The sequence below is a fragment of the Myxocyprinus asiaticus genome, chromosome 2 (genome assembly GCF_019703515.2).
Source record: "Myxocyprinus asiaticus isolate MX2 ecotype Aquarium Trade chromosome 2, UBuf_Myxa_2, whole genome shotgun sequence".
In the NCBI taxonomy this organism is placed as follows: domain Eukaryota; kingdom Metazoa; phylum Chordata; class Actinopteri; order Cypriniformes; family Catostomidae; genus Myxocyprinus; species Myxocyprinus asiaticus.
Genome location: NC_059345.1, coordinates 60,835,881 through 60,857,042, shown reverse-complemented (window position 1 = coordinate 60,857,042; position 21,162 = coordinate 60,835,881). Strand labels below are relative to the sequence as shown.

Sequence of the window (21,162 nt, the reverse complement as noted above, 5' to 3'; positions counted from 1 at the left end):
CTCCTTAAAGGCGGTTTTACACGTGACGCTGTCACCGCGCTTTCCCTACTCATTTTCAATGAGAGAGAGGCGGCAAGCGGCAAAACAGTTGAAGTGGTGTCGCTTTCCAAGCTCGTTCACGAGAAACCTGCCGCTTTGTTGTGCACGACTGCTTATGGTGCACACCGCGCAAGAAAAAAATATTTTATATCTTTCCGAGGCTGCTGCTTGTCACTGACCAATCAGAGCTGAATTTATTCACAACCTATCAAATGACACTTAGCTTTTATGTAGTCAGAAACAACATGGAGATGAATATACTCGCTGTTGCTGAATTTCCCCCTGACAAATAACGTTTCTCTGAGTGTATATAGAGACATAAATAGTAAAACAGCCTCGTGGAAAGCTGTGAGTGGATGAGTCGGTGTACCGGGTGAAAACAGACTATGGAAACATGTATAGCTTATGTTTGGAAAATAGACTTTGCAATGTATACAAATGGGCCATGGACAGTATACTTTAATTTTCTCTTCTGCAACAGGTGTCAGATAAACACAAAATATAATTGCCCAGGCGGGTTATTGGCAGAGTGTTTTGTAGATTTTGAATGTTCATTTGTTGCCCTCCCATTTTAATTATTGATGTGATGTTATTTATACTATACTAATTTGCCAATAAAAATATGAAATAACATGCAGTCTGTTTCTTTAGTCATTAAAAATATGCAGAACTCTTCAAATGTGGAGACAGGTGGCAAGATGCCATCAATATTTACAATGACATAGTTTAGCCTTAATTCTATAATTTTACATTTATATAACAAATAGCTCATTCCAATATTTATAGTTATAAAACATTTTTTGAATCAATATGTGGCATTTTATTTAGGTTCAATCACTTATATGAAAATTAATACAATATTTACAGTAATCGCCTCATAGACACAGTATCTGAGCTGAAGCAGTGGGTGGCATTTTTGCACTTCTACTGGTGCGTTTCGCACATTTTATTTTCAGTTACAAGTATATTGTTTTGTGGTTTGACAGCTTGAATGAAAGACCTAGTTTCTACATACTGAGAAATTGCATAATAAACGTCACCATTTCTAATCGTTCACTTTACACAGTTTCACCATTTTCATAAACTAACCTGCTCATCAACGTCACTTTGTTCATTCTTGAAGTACAAAAACCTTTCGTTACTTTGGACAGCTATCTCCTGCGCCGCATTACCTCGTCCTGTGTGTGTGTGTGTGTATTTGTGTGTAAGTGAGAGAGATATATATTATATCGCCCTCTTGTAGTCTCCCAATGGTATTACGCCAGACTGTTAAACAGAATTGGGCTTCTAATTTAAATGTCAGCTAATTTTAAAATATTGATGCCTCAAAAATATTTGGTTAAAATAACGAGCCGATCAGTAATCGTTATATCGATATTTTATGACAACCCTAGTATTTATAAATGAATTACTCTAGTTTTAAAATCTTCCCCTTCTGCTCCCAGATGTTATGACATCCTCTGATTTCCTAGCTAATTACACTTTAACATCAAAACCATGTATCTAGATAGAAAACACTAGACCGGAAGTTCAAAGACAAAATTATCACGATGGCTGTGCAATTGTTTCTCTGGCGCATAAGGTGAAAACATGGTCACGGTTAGGCACATTAAGTCATTTTCTGTAGATCTGAAGTAGGCTGTGATTTTTTTTTTTTTTACCATCAAGAATTCATGTCTGTATCAAGCATACAACTAAATTTAACAAACCACCCCTTACACAAACTGCTACAGTAGCTCCAAATGCAGTGTCCATAAAGGTACTAAATACATTTCCATTTTTCATTTTGCAGATGCCATTATCCAAAGCAACTTCCAAAATGACGAAGGATACAACATAGGCGATTCATCTTAAGGCGGATTTACACAGGACGCGGTGGGCGGCTGGCTTTGCTTGCGATCTTGTCGCTACTCATGTGAATGTAAAACACCTGTACAAATGTTAAAAATGTCAAAATAATATTGGGAGGAGACTTTAATCTTTTGATGGACTCAGTCCTTGATCATAGTGAAGCAAAAGTGTTTAAGCCCCCTAGAGCAACACTGACACTTCACAGGATGTGTAAAAATTTTGGTCTTGCGGATATTTGGCGACTTTTGAACCCATCTGGTAGGGACTATACATTTTTTTCATCAGTCCATAAGATTTATTCTAGAATAGATTTTTTTTTTATTTTTTATTTTTTTAAGTCCCTCATTTCATCTGTTGTTGATTGCTCAATTGGAAACATCTTAGTCTCAGATCATGCCCTGGTGAGTTTAGAGATTTTGCCACATACGGAGAAAACGAAGTCATATAGTTGGCGCTTTAATGTATCCCTTTTGCAAAATCCTGATTTCCAACAAATGTTAAAGACTGAAATCAATGTTTATATGGAGACCAACAGGTCCTCAGTATCCTCTGTGGGTGTGGCTTGGGAGGCACTTAAGGCAGTTCTTAGGGGTCGGATCACAAGTATGCCTCATTTACCAAAAACTCCAAAGCCCGAGAACTCGTGGAGTTGGAAGAGAATATTAAAAGTGCAGAGGCAGAGCTGAAATGCAAAATGTTGTCTGATGGCCTCAGAGAATTGACCCGATTGAAATACAGATATAATGCTATTTTGTCACAGAAAGTGGAGTTTTGGTTATTCAGGGCAAGACAGTCATACTTTGAGTCGGGGGATAAAGCAGGGAAGCTTTTGGCTAGATATATAAAGCAGAGAGAGTCTTTTTCTACCATTCCCTCAGTGAAATCTGCTGGTGTTGACATTTTTTTACCACGGCCATTGATATTAATAATGCCTTAAAAGAGTTCTATCTTGATCTTTATTGTTCCAAGTCTTCATCTACTGATGAAGATATTAGAAAATTTATAAAAAATTTATAAAAGATAAAAAAAACAACTCCCTAAATTGATGACTGAGCAAAAAAATGATCTTGATTCTGACATAACCTTGGAGGAGCTTGACGAGGTAATTAAGGTATGGTAGAATGGGATTATCTTTTTAAGATTTTGGAAAGGTATGGGTTCGGGAGTATATTCATTGGTTGGATTATGTTACTTTATAGACACCCTGTAGCAGCGGTACAAACAAATGTATTAATTTCAGATTATTTTACTCTGAATAGGGGCACTTGGCAGGGTTGCCCTCTTTCCCCATTATTGTTCTGTCTTGCCCTGGAACCATTAGCAGCTGCGATAAGAAAGGAGGATGATTTTCCAGTGGTGATGGCGGGAGGTGTGGCGCATAAGCTTCTGCTTTACGCAGATTATATTTTATTATTTGTCTCTGACCCTACAAGATCTATGCCTTGCCTCCACAGAATTATTAATTCCTTTTCCAAGTTCTCAGGATACAAAGTCAATTGGTCTAAATCCGAAGCTTTGGCTCTGACAGCGTATTGTACAGTAACGGCCTTCCAGCCAAGCTCCTTCCAGTGGCTCAAACAGGGCATTAGGTATTTGGGTATTTTATTCCTAGCAAATTTGTCTGATTTAGTTAGAGTTAATTTTGACCCCTTAATAAAAAGGTTTTTGAGTGATGTGGACAGGTGAGCTTCATTACATTTATCGATGATTGGGAAGATTAATGTTATTAAAATGAACTGTTTTCCAAAATTCAACTACCTGCTACAGTCACTCCCTATAGATGTCCCCCTCTCTTATTTCAAGCAATTTGACAGCATTGCAAAGTCCTTCATTTGGAATGGTAAACATCCCAGACTACATTTCAACAAATTATATAGGCAGATTGATAAAGGTGGGCTAGGCCTACCCAAGCATATTATTATGCGTTCGGTCTCAGGCATTTGGCTCATTGGTCGCTTCCACTTGAAAGAGCCCCTCCCTAGTTTTCTATTGAACATGAAGTCCTTGCCCCTATTTCACCATTGCAAAGTCTTTCTATCAAACTAACTGGAGAAGTTAAGTCACACCCTGTTATTTCACATTTGCATGTGATTTGGACAAGAGTGGCCAGAGTATTTAATTCAGACATTTATTTATATGTTGCCACAAGCATATGGCTGAACCCCAAATTATGTTTCAATAAGTCCCCTTTCTGTTGGTCAGAGTGGATTGTGAGGGGGTTGCTACACTCGGCGACCTGTATGAGAGTGGAGAGTTGAGATCTTTTGAGAATTCTGGTCATCATTTTGGGATTCCCAGATCTCAGTTTTATAGGTATTTACAGCTGCGCCACATGCTCTGTACGGTTTTTGGGAGTACCACACACCCCCCTAAGGCAGCAGATGCTTTGGGAGAGGTGCTTACTGCTTTTGGAAAAGGTCATGAGGCATCAGTGTATTACTCCCTGCTAATTCAGAGTCTGGGGGATGAAGCTTTAACTTCTATCAAGAGATTATGGGAGAAAGATCTGAATTTGGTACTGGAGGAAGGAATGTGGACTAGGATTCTAAAAAATGTCAAGTCTGCATCTAGAGATGCAAGGGTTTGCCTTATGCAATTTAAGATTTTACATAGATTTTACTGGACCCCCTCTAGATTATATAAACTTGGTCTTAAAGACACACCCACCTGCTGGCATTGCCAATCAGAAGTTGGAGACACAACTCATGCCTTTTGGGGGTGTGTGTTAAGATTCAAGATTTTTGGTTGAGGGTTCAGAGTTATTTGTGTGAAGTTTTTGACTATTTGGTTTGTTAAATTAAGCTTAACATTGTCTTTGTGTTTGTTTTTGAGTTGCCACAGTATGCAATAGACTGGTCAAAAATGGCAAAAAAGAAATTGCTTTCTCTAGAAACTCATCAGTCAATCATTGTTTTGAGGAATAAAGGCTATACAATGCTTGAAATTGCCAAAAAAACTGAAAAGATTTCATACAAACGGTGTACACTACAGTCTTCAAAGACAAAGGACAACTGGCTCTAACAAGGACAGAAAGAGATGTGGAAGGCCAGATGTACAACTAAACAAGAGAATAGTACATCAGAGCCTCTAGTTTGAGAAATAGACACCTCACATGTCCTCATCTGACAGCTTCATTGAATTGTACCCGCTTAACACCAGTTTCATGTATAACAATAAAGAGAAGACTCAGGGGTGCAGGCCTTATGAGAAAATTTGCAAAGAAAAAGCCACTTTTGAAACAAATACAAAAAGAAAAAAGTTTAGAATGGGCAAAGAAACACAGACATTGGACAACAAATAATTGGAAAAGAGTGTTATGGATCTTAACCCCATTGAGCTTTTGTGGGATCAGCTAGACTGTAAGGTGCGTGAGAAGTGCCCGACGAGACAGCCACATCTATGGCAAGTGCTACAGGAAGTGTGGTGTGAAATGTCACCTGATTATCTGGACAAACTGACAGCTGGAATACCAAGGATCTGCAAAGCTGTCATTGCTGCACGTGGAGGATTTTTTTATGAGAACACTTTAAAAGTAGTTTAAGAAGTTCTGAACATTTTTTCCAAATTGTAATAGTAATTTTTCACGTTATTCATGTCCTGACTATAAATTGTGATCAGTTGAATGCCACTTTGGTGAATAAAAGTACCAGTTTCTTTCCATAAGAGCAAACGTTTTTCAAACAAAACAGTAGTGAAATAGGACCCTCAACTGACAAATAATAAATCAGAATATGGCATTAAACCTCAATAATCCGCTGCAACGACAACACAATGAGAACACGCAAAATGATTGACAGACATAAATTGTCAGAGACCACGGTCCGAGGACACATTTTTGTTTGAGTTTACAGAGTCTAGAGTGGTCACAGAGGCCGGTGAGATATCTCATGACACTTATTTCAGTGATATCTTTCAGGGAGTAGGAAAACATTTTTGCATACCTTTCCATGAAAAAAATTGCTTACAGGAACTTTAAGGCACAAACCTTTACTGGTGTTACACTTCTGTACCACTACCAAACTGATTTCATGTAACTGCATCTCAACAAACCAGTTCTTTCCCACTGCAGTAACAGTTCTTCAATCCTACAGATTACTATTCTATAAAGACACTTTCCCCATACTGCCTGCCATACTCAAACGTCCCCCCAGACCATGTGTTTTGTCATGTATTTATATACTCTCTCTGTGAAAAGGCTGTGCAACACTGTGGTGTTATGTTCATTGTCTATGCAACACTTGGGTGGGTCAGTTGTTTTGTGTCCTGTATTTCTCCGCATTTTTATTATTATTATTTTTATGTGTTTTGCAAATGGAATGTCTAGGTATGTGACAATGTGTTGCCTGTGTTTAATAGTGTGTTTTTTCTGCAAGATGTCTTGGAAGTTGTTGATGTATGATGGGACATGCTGTACCAAAAGCAAATTCTACAAACAGAGTGGCCATGGCCATTAAACAGAATCTGATCTGAACCCAAGTTTTATGTATATTTTATAGTCGTGCTTCAACAACAATGGCGGGCAGTCATGTGCATTTGTTTATGTTTATCAGCGAACCTGGTCGTGATCGGTGAATGTTGTAAAGCCTATAGGCCTTCTATATCTGTCAGGATCCTGTCACTTTGGTCATTCATGTTTACTGTGTGGTGACAGGATCCTGACTAGTGATCGATCGATATGGGTTTTAATGGCCGATGTTGATATCCAGAGAGCAGGGTGGCCAATTGGCTGATACAATGCCGATATAACACAATTTAATATAGTAAATAACATAAACTTTCAGAAAAATGAATAAACTCTTATTTAGCACTACTGAATATTTACTAATTTCGCACTAAACTTTAACTTATAATAATAATATAAAACAGAAAAATAGAAAATAATATTGTATTTTAAATGGTAAATAGAAGTTTCTTCTGATTTCTGTTCAGTCATAAAATTGTAGTAATTTATTTGCACAAGAAATTGTTAATATATTAGGAAGAAGGAAATAACAGTACACACAGTAGTCCAGCAACCATGCATGGCATGTGCACATTAACATTCGTATTTAAAAAAAATAAATACAGAATCAAATGAATTACACATACAGTGCATAGTGAATATGACATGTTCTTATAGCGCACTTACTTTTCAGTTACACTTACGCACACATGCGGATTCAGTGCGAGCAGCAATCTCCTGACAGTTTAAATGGCCTGGATCGCCTGCTTGGATTGTCACGGACTGACCGTCATGTTTTGTGAATCAGAGGAACTTTTGATCCTGATCTTGAAGTTTTAATTCTGGCTGACAGAATATGCACTTCAGAGGAAGATATTAGATGAGCGCTCAATGGGAAAAAAAACTTTGGATTTTCATGAGATTAGTGAATTACATCTGTTTAAACGAGATATCTGCATATTTGCAGATGGTAGAGGCTGATAGAATACGTGCTTTAGAGGTAAATAAATAAGTGCTCCACAGGATGCTGGATCTGCTGAAGCTGTGTGAGGTTGGTTTATTACATCCGTTTAAACGAGATATGCGCATATTTGCTGACGGCATATGATATTACTTTTATTGATATTTGCCTTTTTATCAATAGACAAGTCAGTTAAAAGTCACAGGAAACTGTTGAGGAAGGGAGAATGAAACAAGCGAGCACTTTAACATTATGAGGTCAAACGCGTCTGTTGCGGCTCTGATATGCAGACCGTTTAAATGAGACTTTGTTGCACACTGGTCAATTATTGTAGTAACATGACGGCATGTAACAACAAAACGAACCGTGATTGGTCGTTTACATGTCTCAGTCGCTTCACATGCAAGCAGGTGATTCTCAGCACCCTCAAGAAACAAATCAGCCAAATGGGAAAATGTATAGGCTGATGCCGATAATGAACAAATTTCAAATATCGGCCAAGGCAATATATCGGTTGACCGCTAATCGTGACACCCATGTTCTGTGTTTGTGTTGAGCACATGGCTCAGTGTTTATTTCCTGGCCATGTGCTCTGTCTGTCTTTGTTCATGTCTCTGTGTGAGCGCACAGCTTCGGGTTTGAGTCCCTTGCAGTGCGCTCTTCTGTCTAGTTTGTTTTCATCTTTGGAGCTTGGTGAATGGGTCCTGACTCATTGGTCTAGTTCGGTCTTGGTTTTAGCATCGGGGTCCGGACACTCATGCTCTATATCTCGTCTTTGTGAGGACATGGCTTCTGTCAGGTTTTGTTTGCCATGTACTCTCCTGTCTCACATCTAGGCCCCACCCCCTTGTTACTTTGTTATTAGTTAATTTGCCTCAACTGCCTTCCCTTCTTAACCTCCTCATTTCCTTCCCTAATTAATCTCCTTGTCTTCTCTGTCCTGTGCCAGCTCATTGTGGTTGTTGACCCTGTTAGGTGTCTGTCTAGTCCTGTTGTGTTCTGATGCAGTCCTGTTCCTCCAGCCCAGCCAGTCTGATCGTCGCCTGTCCTGGACTTTGGCTTTTTCCCCTACAGGGTAGTTTTTGTTTGTTTTTGTTTACTTTTGCATAAATAAAGCCCATAACTTCTAACTCTGCATTTGAGTCCTCGCCTTCTCTCCACGAACCCTAACAATATCCCTATACATAAACAGGCAAAAGCAATGCAGTTTATTTAATTTTTCTTTTATTTAATTAATTTGTGTTTGTTTGTATGCAGACCAATAATTTGTTGAGTACTGTAGGTTCGACTTAAATATTTTTCATTTGCTTTTTGTTCTTTTCTATAATCTCCTGATTATTTTAGATTTTATACACCCAGAGCCGCTAAGTTCAGTGTAAGCCACTCTGCAAAAATAGGCTCAACCCTGAAACTAACCGCACACTGACAGGTCTGGGACGCTTCAACTCTTAACTCACACTTGCAGTGTGTTTGCTGTAATCTATTAATATGGGCGGCGAAACAAAAACGCACTGCTCATGTCTCGCTCACGCACCCCGCTCACTTTTTCTGCATTCCATACTAAGTCGGAGGTAGGAATATCCAACACATGCACAGTCTTCCAGATGCTAGCTAGCTGGCTGTCTAGTAGCTATTTCATATGCAAATTAGGTGAAAACGTTGGCATACACAAACAATTCTTCTTAACGTCCTCGTGTACATTTATTGTATTTTGCATATACAGACATTTCCTGCAGTGAAATTACTTAAGTTTGTTTTTATGCTTCACAAAACCCAGCTCCAGTTTCAGCTAGGAGGTCGCACCTTGGAAATGATGTCAAATGATGCTACTCGCTGAAGTCGGGGTTGATCGATCTACCACAAGTTCACAAGTCGGATGTCCGAGATCAAGTGCCGTTCCAGTCATTATTTTCAGTTCAGAGGTGGGAAAATATAGAATTCTTAGTTGCCTGGAACGCAGCATAAATGTTCATTCTTTTGTGTTCATATGGTCTTGTGGACGTCATCATTCACTGCAGAAGTTGTGTTCTTCAGGATTAGAATTTAAGTACCAATAATGCATAAAATTACCCGGCTGTGTTCCTGATAAGGTCAAATAACAAGGATGCATCGGATGGTGACTTGAGGACAAGAACCCAGTACTATGGTGGCAGAAGGATATTATCGTTGTGTTTTACACACTATATCGTATATTTCATTTAATCTCCATGTATGTTTTAAGACCAACTTTAGATTGGTAAAATAAAATAACTTTTTAACCCCAGAGTTTGATTATTCAGGAATCACTGTTTTAAATATCTTAAATGTTGAGTTATACCTTCCAATTTGAGTGGAATGATTGGATAAGTGTTCACCAGGGACAAATATATACAAAAAATAAATAAATTAGGGGACCCTCATCTGAAATGAATGCAATATAAACAAATAAAAAAACAACAACAGTACAGATGGAATTGTTTCATTTGTAAAGTTTGGTCGTTAGTTATAAATCCTAGTACATCAAGTTGATTCTCTGTTTATTGCATGGTGGACGCTTTTAACAAACAAAATGGGAAATAAACATGCTCCAATTGCACCATCAATTAAAACACAATGTTATAAGCAAAACGAGCTTTAAAAACATTCTTTTCGAACTCGAGTTTGCAACCTTTATTCCTCAGAGAATAACTTGAACAACGTGCAGCTCCTCACTTTTCTTAATTGATCATAAAACTTTACCTGAGAAACACCTCGCTAACCAAATCAGATACTTTCACAGGTATGCACTCTCCTCCTTGAAACCACAAATGTATACTTCCATACAGTCGATTAACATAAAACCATTTTATTTGTTTCATCATCCCTGGGAAATCATTGGAACCCGAGGTAGGGTTGTTTATTTTAAGCATTTCTGAAGAATTGTTCATTAAAAGCAACAATAATTAGATCCTGGGGTCACTGCTATTGATAAAGGCTATACCGGAAGTTTCTATACACAACAAACGCTCAGTGTTGCAGACCAGAACTAGCCTGTGTGCGTTCAGAGTACTTTGCGCAACAGGGATGGCCAGAGGGGTGGCCAAGCTTTAATCAGGGGTGGCACTGGCCACCCACAGCCACCACATATCTACGCCACTGGATGAAGGTAGGGTGAAATAACGTGCTTTTTAAACTGTTCAGAGAGGTCCATTTATCCAAAAATGCTGTCGTTTAAACCATTAACTGAAACCATTAGCTGCCTGCATTTTCCAATACAGGCAAAGCTCGTATAAAACAGCCCTAACAAAAGTGTAGCTCTGATCCCGGCGTCCTCCTACATTGTTGTTGCTATTGAATTGCACATGCAAATATTCTCACAAGAAAAATGGTCAATACTGGATGAAGTCACTACAAGGGTTACTTCTATGAGTTAGGATCACTACTTTAAGAATGTGAAATGTCAGAATAATAATAATAGAGAGAATGATTTATTTCAGCTTTTATTTCTTTCATCACATTCCCGGTGGGGCAGAAGTTTACACACCCTTGGGGTAATTGTTCCATTTGGAAGACCCATTTGCGACCGAGCTTTAACTTCCTGGCTGATGTCGTGAGATGTTGCTTCAATATATCCACATAATTTTCCTTCCTCATGATGCCATCTATTTTGTAAAGTGCATCAAGTGCATGCAGCAAAGCACCCCCACAACCTGATGCTGCCACCCCCATGCATCACAGTTGGGATGGTGTTCTTCAGCTTGCAAGCCTCACCCTTTTTCCTCCAAACATAACAATGGTCATTATGGCTAAACAGTTACATTTTTGTTTCATCAGACCAGAGGAATTTTCAAAAAGATCTTTGTTCCCATGTGCACTTGCAAACTGTAGTCTGGCTTTTTATGGCGGTTTTGGAGCAGTGGCTTCTTCTTTGCTGAGCAGCCTTTCAGGTTATGTCGATAAAGAACATGTTTTGCTGTGGATATAGACATTTATTTACCTGTTTCCTCCAGCATCTTCACAAGGTCCTTTGTTGTTGTTGTTCTGGGATTGATTTGCACTTTTCGCACCAAACTATGTTCATCTCTAGGAAACAGAATGAGTCTCCTTCCTGAGCAGTATGATGGCTGCGTGGTCCCATGGTGTTTATACTTGAGTACTATTGTTTGTACAGACGAAAGTGGTACCTTCAGGCCTTTGGAAATTTCTCCCAAGGATGAACCAGACTTGTGGAGGTCCACAATTTTTTTCCTGAGGTCTTGGCTGATTTCTTTTGATTCTCCCATGATGTCAAGCAAAGAGTTTGAATGTAGGCCTTAAAATACATCCACAGATACACCTCCAATTGACTCCAATTAGCCTATCAGAAGCTAATTGGCTAATTGCCTAATGGCTTGGCATCATTTTCTGGAATTTTCCAAGCTGCTTAAAGGCATAGTTAACTTAGTGTATGTAAACTTCTGACACACTGGAATTGTGATATAGTCAATAAAAACTGAAACAATCTGTCTGTAAATAATTGTTGGAAAAATGACTTGTGTCATGCACGAAGTAGATGTCCTAAACGACTTGCCAAATCTATAGTTTGCTAATGTGAAATCTGTGGATTGGTTAAAAAATTAGTTTTAATGACTTCACCCTAAGTGTAAGTAAACCTCTGACTTCAACGACAAAGTATAGTCAGGACATTCCTGATGTAAAAAACAGCACCATCACCATTTGAAAAAAGTAATTTTTAATCAAATCTATACAGGCCCCATTTCCAGCAGCCATCCCTCCAACACCTTATCTTTTTTTTTTATCCCCTTTTCTCCCAATTCTTGCCCAATTCCCACTACTTAGTAGGTCCTCATGGTGGCGCGGTTACTCACCTCAACGGGTGGCAGAGGACAAGTCTCAGCTGCATCCGCTTCTGATACGGTCAATCCACACATCTTATCACGTGGCTCATCGTGCGTGACACCGCGGAGACTCCGCACGTGGAGGCTCATGCTACTCTCCGCGATCCACGCACAACTTACCACGTGCCCCATTGAGAGCGAGAACCACTAATCGTGACCATGAGGAGGTTACCCGATGTGAATCTACCCTCCCTAGCAACCGGTCCAATTTGGTTGCTTAGGAGACCAGGCTGGAGTCACTCAGCACACCCTGGATTTGAACTCGTGACTCCATGGGTGGTAGTCAGCGTCAATACTCGCTGAGCTACCCAGGCCCCCAACAACTTATTCTTGAGTAATCATGCTAAATTGCTAATTTGGTACGAGAAAATCACTTGCCATTATATCAAACACAATTGAAAGCTATTTGGTGTGTTAAATGAAGCTTAACATTGTCTTTGTGTTTGTTTTTGAGTTGCCACAGTATGCAACAGTAGAACCTTGTCAGTCAATCATTGTTTTGAGGAATGAAGGCTATACAATGCTTGAAATTGCCAAAAAACTGAAGATTTTATACAAAAGGTGTACACTACAGTCTTCAAAGACAAAGGACAACTGGCCTTAACAGGGACAGAATGAGGAGTCGCGTGTCATACGTGTGAACAGTGAGCTCTGCGCACTTTGCTAGCTTTTAATTCTTTTTGTATCATAAACTGGTAAGATTCGATACACCCTGCTACACAACTGTTCTAAGAAGTCAAAATGTCAAAGAATTCAAAATTATTGGGCCTTGGAGATATCAAAAGACACTTATGTGCTCAAGCTGATACCCATGACAGGGCCGCAGACCAGGGACTCGGTTTAGACGGTGCGGCGGGAGAAATTCAACGTCAGCTGTCCAGCATGTCTGTAATGCTGGCGAAAGTTGTGGCGGATTTGGAGAATCTTGCAGTAATACGTCAATCTATCACTTCCATGGAGGCAAAATTCTCTGAGTTGGTTACAAGAATGTCGGATTTTGAGAAATGGATCGATTATCTGGAGTCATCGGAGAGGGAATTAGCTGCTAATCCACTAGCAACCAAAGTAGATTTGCAGTGCATTTGGGAAAAGCTGGAAGACCTTGAGAATCGTAATCGACGAAACGACGTCCGAACTGTTGGAATTCCTGAGCATGATGAAGGCAGAAATATGGTGAAATTCCTAGACGAGCTCTTCCAGAGTCTGCTTGACACAACAGGCCATAAGCTGGAAATCGAGCGAGCTCACAGAGACCCGGCTCGGAGATCCACGGAGGGAGACAGGTCCCAATCAATTCTGGCCAAATTTCTGAGATCATCCGATAAAGATCTCGTTTTACGTGACACGAGGAGTAAAGGAAGGCTTTCTTGGAAGAATCACAGCATTTTCTTGTTCCCAGGCTTGCGAATTCGACAAGAGACAAATGTGATCGATTCAAGGAATACAAGAAACTCTTACATCAGTGGAAGATCACTTTTGCACTGATGTTTCCAGCCAAATTGAGAACAGATACTAAGGATGGCCACAAAATATTTACATGTCCACAGCCAGCATTGTCTTTCATAGAGACAATGGGGTGAGTAAGCCATTTGGTGTTTCTCACATGGCCCCAAGTGAGCTTGACTCGTTGAACATACGATTGACTGTCTGAGGAATCTGGGTGCCTTTTTGTTTCTTTTTGTGCTGGTTCCGCCTAGCGGCTGGAGTCTGTTTTGTGCAGTAACACTCCTTCAAGAAACTCTTGCATTGACGGAGGATCGCTTTTGCATGGATGTTTCTGGCCAAATTGAGAATAGATACTAAAGCTGGCTGCAAAATATTTACATGCACACAAGCGATGTCTTTCATAAAATCAATGAAATGAGAAATTCATGGTGTGTTTCTCACGTGCCTCCAAGTGAACCGACTCGCTGAGCATACATTCTACTGTCCGAGGAAGCTAGGCGCCTTTTTTGTTTCTTTTTGTGCTGGTTCTGCCTAGCGGCTGGAGTTTGCTTTGTGGAATAACACCCCTTCGGGACAGTTGTGGATGAATCTGCTCATTCTTTGTGTTTATGCCTCCTGTTGGCTGGAGTTTGTATTATAGATTATTTTCTGTTATGTATTTCTGTCTCACAAAATTTGTATAGAAATACCAGACTTGAGCAATCCAATGGCAAAGTTGTCGCGGGGACACTCGTAGGCATACATGGACCGTTTGAGTTTAGAGGGATGGACGCCAGTTAGCGCTGTCGTGTGCAGGGTTAATGCGCAAATTTTTCTTTTTTCTGTTTGTTTGGTTCGGGAGGTGTTCGGAGTTTGATTGTTGCACTAATGGGGAAAGTGGTCTTTATAATTTTATTTTTGACACACAATCTATTTTTCCTAATATGTCAAAATGTCAAATGTTAATATGAGTGGATTGTCTCTCTCCACGTGGAATGTGAATGGGTTGGGGCACCCCATAAAAAGAAGGAAGGCTATTTCTTTTCTTAAACGTAAGAAATATGATTCTGAAATATGAAACACATCTTTCCTGCAGGAAGCAGAAAAATTTGGGGTGGACATGTTTTCTTTAGTGCTGGCTCAAGTAAGAGCAGGGGAGTCATTATATTGATAAGTAAACATCTACAATTCAAATGTCTCAAACAGAGTAAAGATAAATTAGGATGAGACATTATTGTTTTAGAAGAAATTCAGGGGCAAAGTTTGATTTTGGCTAATATTTACACACCTAATGCTGATGATCAGGGCTTTTTTTATAGATCTTGAAGGGATGTTGCAAGCCACTGGCACCTCTCATGATATAATATTGGGAGAAGACTTTAATCTTTTGATGGACTCAGTCCTTGATCACAGTGAAGCAAAAGTGTGTAAGCCCTCTAGAGCAACATTGACACTTCACAGGATGTGTAAAAATCTTGGTCTTACAGATATTTGGAGACTTTTGAACCCATCTGGTAGGGACTATACATTTTTTTCATCAGTCCATAAGATTTATTCTAGAATAGATTTTTTTATATATATATATATCTAAGTCCCTCATTTCATCTGTTGTTGATTGCTTAATTGGAAACATTTTAGTCTCAGATCATGCCCTGGTGAGTTTATTGGTGTTGCCACATATGGAGAAGCAAGGACAGAAAGAGATGTGGAAGGCCAGATGTACAACTAAAAAAAAGAGGATAAGTACATCAGAGTCTCACATGTCCACAGCTGATGGCTTCATTGAATTTTACCCACTCAACGCCAGTTTCATGTACAACAATAAAGAGAAGACTCAGGGGTGAAGGCCTTATGGGAAGAATTACAAAGAAAAAGCCACTTTTGAAACAGAAAAACAAAAAGAAAATGTTAGAGTGGGCAAAGGAACACAGACATTGGACAACAGATAATTGGAAAAGAGTGTTATGGATCTTAACCCCAATGAACTTTTGTGGGATCAGCTAGACTGCAAGGTGCGTGAGAAGTGCCCGACAAGACAGCCACATCTATGGCAAGTGCTACAGGAAGCATGGGGTGAAATGTCACCTGAGTATCTGGACAAACTGACAGCTAGAATCCCAAGGATCTGCAAAGCTGTCATTGCTGAACGTGGAGGATTGTTTTGATGAGAACACTTTGAAGTAGTAATAGTAATTTTTCACGTTATTAATGTCCTGACTATACATTGTGATCAGTTGAATGCCACTTTGGTGAATAAAAGTACCAATTTCTTTCCATAAGAGCAAAATCTTTACATTATTCCAAACTTTTGGCTACCTGTGTGTGTGTGTGTGTGTGTGTGTATGTATGTGTGTGTGTGTGTGTGTGTGTGTGTGTGTGTGTGTGTGTGTGTGTGTATATATATATATATATATATATACACACACACGATTGGGGAGAAATGGAACGCATGTAACGGCGTTATGTATTTAAAATACAAAATATGAGCAAATATATTCCACTACAGTTACAATTTAAATTGTTGGTAATCAGAATAGTTACTATCAAAAATGATTTTTAATACTGAAGAGATTGATTTGCATTTGATTGCCATTTGTTTCATTTTATATTTAGTATATTCAGTTTGAAAACATTTATGCTTTAAATGAAGTGATCTGAGGAGCAGAAACACTTTCCTTATGATGTGTTACATTCATACGAGCAAACAGAGGGCGCTCTCATACTGTTATGAGTGAAAAGGTGGATCTGACACCATTAAACAAGTTTCCATCCACTTTTTGCACTGTTCTGTTATCGACAAATTGGACATGCGTAAAAAACAAATTGCGAAATTTGCAGTCTCCTGCTCGTTTCCATTCAAATGGCCTTTCACCGATAAAGTGGTGAGCATGATGATGTCATTCTTAAAAAAACACATTGCATAAATTTTGGGTTAATGCAAAATAAATCTGCTCGAGGCGTTTCCATACAGAATATTGTGTATATCACAAATTGTTTATCTTTCGCATCCTAAATGTCCCTACATTTGTGTAAAATGGAGAGAGCATTGAGGTAATTTATTGAAATTGGCCAACTTTCAGTCATTTTAATTTCACATAATTGCAATCGTTAGACACATCAGAAGATGATGTCAAATTGGAGAATTATGCTCATCAGTAACTGGGACTATTAGAAGAAATTGATTGAAATACCTGAAAAAATACAACAGAACAGGTGGCATTAGAGAGAGCCTGTAATGCCATATTACACTCTTGAATTAAAAATATGGACAGTCTGTTCACATTATGTAATTTTATTTGTCCCACCATAAAATGTTGCAAAACACATGGCTGCAGTGTCCGAACAACACATAAAAACTTCAACACTCCTCTTCACAATCACATAATTTTGTGTGAAGGCTACTTTTCTAACCAAAAGAAATCACGCTCGCTTCTTTCTCTTTTACATGGGTAAATAAACACTAGATAGCATGAATTGTTTGAGACAAACATGCATTAGTCCATATGTAACAGCCAACATTATCGGCAGTCTTTTTTTCAAAGAGATGTTGGAATTAAGTTTAATACATTAAAATTTTCACCTCTTCCCACAAAAAAAAAAAAAAAACAACAACAAAACTTGGAATGTGTGAATGAATTTCGGTGTTTTATAACTTCTGGTGTAGTATGACCACAAAGCTCTGTTATTTATGACTTTATTATTCTGTCTCTATATTATTCTTTTTTAAATTTCTTTCTCTTTCTTTTTTTTTTTTTTTTTTTTTTGCCAGCTGGTCAATAGCAGGGGATTAATATAACCTGAGGTTATTTTTACAGGCCGTTTTGGTAAAAGATTCTGTAATCTTTACTGGCATGCGAATACTCAGTCCATAAAAAAATCTGGAAAAACTTCCATCAAGAATAAAGGTAATGTCGGTACTTCCGCATCCACCCTCATGGAGTAAGCAGCAAAGAAGGGAGCTCCTCCAAAAAAATACCAATTATTATTTTTTTAGGCCAGCTATCTCAGTAAAATAACTTTGTTTAATTGCTAAAGGATTTCAAACAGTACGGAATTTGTTTGACATGAAACAAAGCTCAGTAAAAAAAAGTCTCACCGAAAACAGCGATTTTCTACAGCAGAGAGAAGACGAGAAGGAATGCCGGATCAAACACATGAGGCGAGCTCATCCGTTAAGCTGAAAATACTAAGAACTGAGCTTCAGTCATATCAAGAAGCTGTTGCTGGGGATATAAAATCACAAATTAAGAGTCTGCATAAAGAGATTAAGAAAGAAATTCTATCCATTCTGGAAGAAACAAAGGCAGACTTCACGCACTTCACAAACAACTTTTCGCAGATTTGAATAGATTTTGTATAACGCACAGGCATAGTTTGCAAGCGAACATGCAGAGATGGGGAAATCATTAAGTAACACAATGGATCGAGTTACTGCACTAGAAAGATCACGAGATTCTATGGCCAGAGAATACAAAAAAAACTGTATGAGAATAGTACTGACATGGAGAATCGCAGCCGGAAACAAAATCTGTGGTTCGTCGGCATCGCAGAATGAGCCGAAGCAGGTAACCCGATTCGGTTTATCACGGAGCTCCTATTAGAACTGTTTGGAGTGGACAGCCTGGGAGACTCTCCTATGATTATAGACCGTGCACATAGAACCCATGCTCTGAAATCAAAGCCTGGAGAAAGGTCCAGAGCAATGATTGTTCACTTTCACTACTACTCTGACAAAGAAAAGATCTTGAAACTGTCAAGGAAAAAAAGGACGGCTCTATAACCCAGTGAAAGCCATGTTACAAAATGAAGACACAAGCTACAGTCTTTACTACCCAGCCAGACTTGCGATCACCATGGACGGCTCCAGGTATACATTCGACAGTCTCCAAGATGCCACAAAACTTATGGAGAATAAAATCTCTACCTCATCTGAAAGGAATAGATGAACATGAGTGAGTAAGAATGAAATTAAGGTCAGAACAATAGTCTACTGAAAACATTCCTATAGGTTCACATGTGTGTTTGTGAAAGAATGTCTGAAGGTTAAAAAGCCAAACAATAGACTTATATTGTAATGGGCTAGTCTAAAGACAAAAGAGATCTTATTTTGATAGTCCAGTGAAGACTGGAGGACAGCCAGGAAAGACCGCACCGGTAGTGGGAAGCTGGTAACCCAACCCACTAGTCTCTCAAAGAGAGACACCAAGTATTCACCATGAAGCCGACAAAGAGAAGACAACCCACAGTCCTCCGAGAGGTGGGGTGAAAGATGGGCCTAATCAGACGGATCATACAGAAATGACAGGAATGAACATGGATGACGAGAGGAGCCTGCAGATATGGGAGAAGGTGACCACATTCAGGGGACTATGAATCCACCAGGGTGGACTGCAACATCAGATCAGACAAGAGGGACCAAAAGCCAGGTCAACAGACAGACAGACCCATCATTGCTGAAGAAAGGCAGTTAGGTGAGGAGGAAGACCCTGTAGTGGAGAGTGACTTGCTTTGTGAGCACCAAGGAGACACATCCACCTGTCCTAAAAGACCAGAGCCAAGAATAGCTGGAAATCAGGCACCAGCTAGGAGGGACAAGATCAAGTGGCCAAAGGCCAGTGAGGCAATTGTATGGCAAAAACTGGATGCAGACCTTAGTGAAATACTAGAAAGATAACTGCAAGGGGATGTGGAGGCTAGGCTCAACCTGTTTGGAGAAACTCTCTATCAGGAGTGCAACGTCAGGTTCGGCATAATTACCACCAAGAAAACCACTGCGCCAAGACAAAAAGGGAGGCGAGAAAGAGAGATCGAGGAACTGGTGCAACGGTGACAACTCCGAAGGAACTGGAGGAAGGCAACATCGGGCGAGAACGGTCTCAAAGTGCTATGGGAGGGGGCCTGGGAGGCTCAGCGAGTATTGACACTGACTACCACCCCTGGAGTCATGAGTTCGAATCCAGGGTGTGCTGAGTGACTCCAGCCAAGTATCCTAAGCAACCAAATTGGCCCGGTTGTTAGGGAGGGTAGAGTCACATGGGGTAACCTCATCGTTGTCACGATTAGTGGTTCTCGCTCTCAATGGGGTGCGTGGTAAGTTGTGCGTGGATCATGGAGAGTAGCATGAGCCTCCACATGCTGGGAGTCTCCACGGTGTCATGCACAACGAGCCACGTGATAAGATGCGTGGACTGACGGTCTTATAAGTGGATGCAACTGAGACAGTGAGTAACTGCGCCACCACGAGGACCTACCAAGTAGTGGGAATTGGGCATTCCAAATTGGGGAGAAAAGGGGATAAAAAAAAAGTGCTGTGGGAGGATATCATGCAGAGGCTAGCCAGCTTGCGGAGAGCTGAGCTCATTCAAAAGCGCAGGAAGAGGAAGGAGAAGAGTGAGCCAACTTCTACAAGAAACCCCTTCAAGCATGCCAGGCAGCTGTTGGAGGAAGCAAAGACTGGGAAGCTGGAAGTGACCAGGGAGGAGCTGGAAGAATACATCAGAAGGCAGTATAATGACCCAGCAAGGAATGAGCCATTAGGTTCGCCAGGGTACGTGCCTCATCCAGCCCTACCCATATCCCAGTTTAACACCTTCCCCCCCAAGCTCAACAAAGTCAGAGTGGTCCTAAGAAAGACCAGAACATCAGCAGCCCCAGGCCCCAACAGGATACCCTACAGACTCTATAAGGACTGCCCCACAGTATTGAAACTGCTGTGGACCCTCATGCAAGCTGCCTGGAAAAAGCCATGCGTCCCATCGGAGTGGCAAAGAGCAGTGGTGGAAGTCATCCCCAAGGAAATGGACTCCATAGAGATCAGCCAATTAAGAAGCATTGCCTTGCTCAACATTGAAGGAAAGATCTTCTTTTTGGCATGGAGAATAACTAACTACCTCACAGAGAATGGCTATGTTGACACCAGCAGCCAGAAGGCAGGTGTCCCAAGCTTCCCAGGGTGTGTGGAGCACTCATCTGTGATTTCGAAGCAGATCCAACTGGCCAAGTGCGAAAAGAAAGATCTGCATGTTGTTTGGCTTGACCTTGCGAACGCATATGGATCAGTGCCACATCAGCTCATCAGCTATGCCACAGAGTTCTTCCACATGCCCCACAGCATTAGGAGCCTGGTGTCAAATTACTTTAAGGACCTGCGGATGGGCTTTGCCCTTGAGGATTTCACTACCAGATGGCAGCAGTTGGAGGTAGGAATCGCCATGGGATGCTCAATCTCCCCCATTTTTTTGTGGCCGCCTTCGAGGTAATACTCATTGGAGCAAGACAGATGGTGGGAGGAGTCAGATTGCCTTCAGGGCAGAAACTGACCCCTCTGAGAAGATACATGGATGATGTCACTAGCCTCCTGCCGACAGCACCATGTATAGCTAGACTGCTAAAAAGGATGGATGAATTGACGTCCTGGGCAAGAAGATTCCACAGGCAAGGCTCGGTTTTCTTATCAGGGCAACATACAACACTCTCCCCTGCCCACTGAACCTGCACCAGTGGTTTGGCCAGGAAGAATGCTGCTCCTTCTGCAGCAGTCCAAATGTAAGCCTCCAGCACATCTTGTCAGGCTGCAGGATTGCGCTCTC

At 40.3% G+C, this 21,162-nt stretch overlaps 2 protein-coding genes across 3 annotated transcripts in view; one reads left to right on the top strand and one right to left on the bottom strand.

The window, feature by feature from the left end:
• ndrg2 (NDRG family member 2) overlaps positions 1–21,162 on the bottom strand; it is a 105,884-nt gene that overhangs the window by 63,666 nt on the left and 21,056 nt on the right. The gene's annotated exons all lie outside the window — the stretch shown is intronic.
• The window catches only part of LOC127452865 (aryl hydrocarbon receptor nuclear translocator 2-like), a 1,027,890-nt gene continuing 1,018,203 nt past the window's right edge, over positions 11,476–21,162 (top strand). Inside the window, exon 1 of the mRNA XM_051718707.1 lies at positions 11,476–11,503. The gene's annotated coding sequence lies outside the window, so the exon portion shown is untranslated. The remainder of the gene's footprint in view (positions 11,504–21,162) is intronic.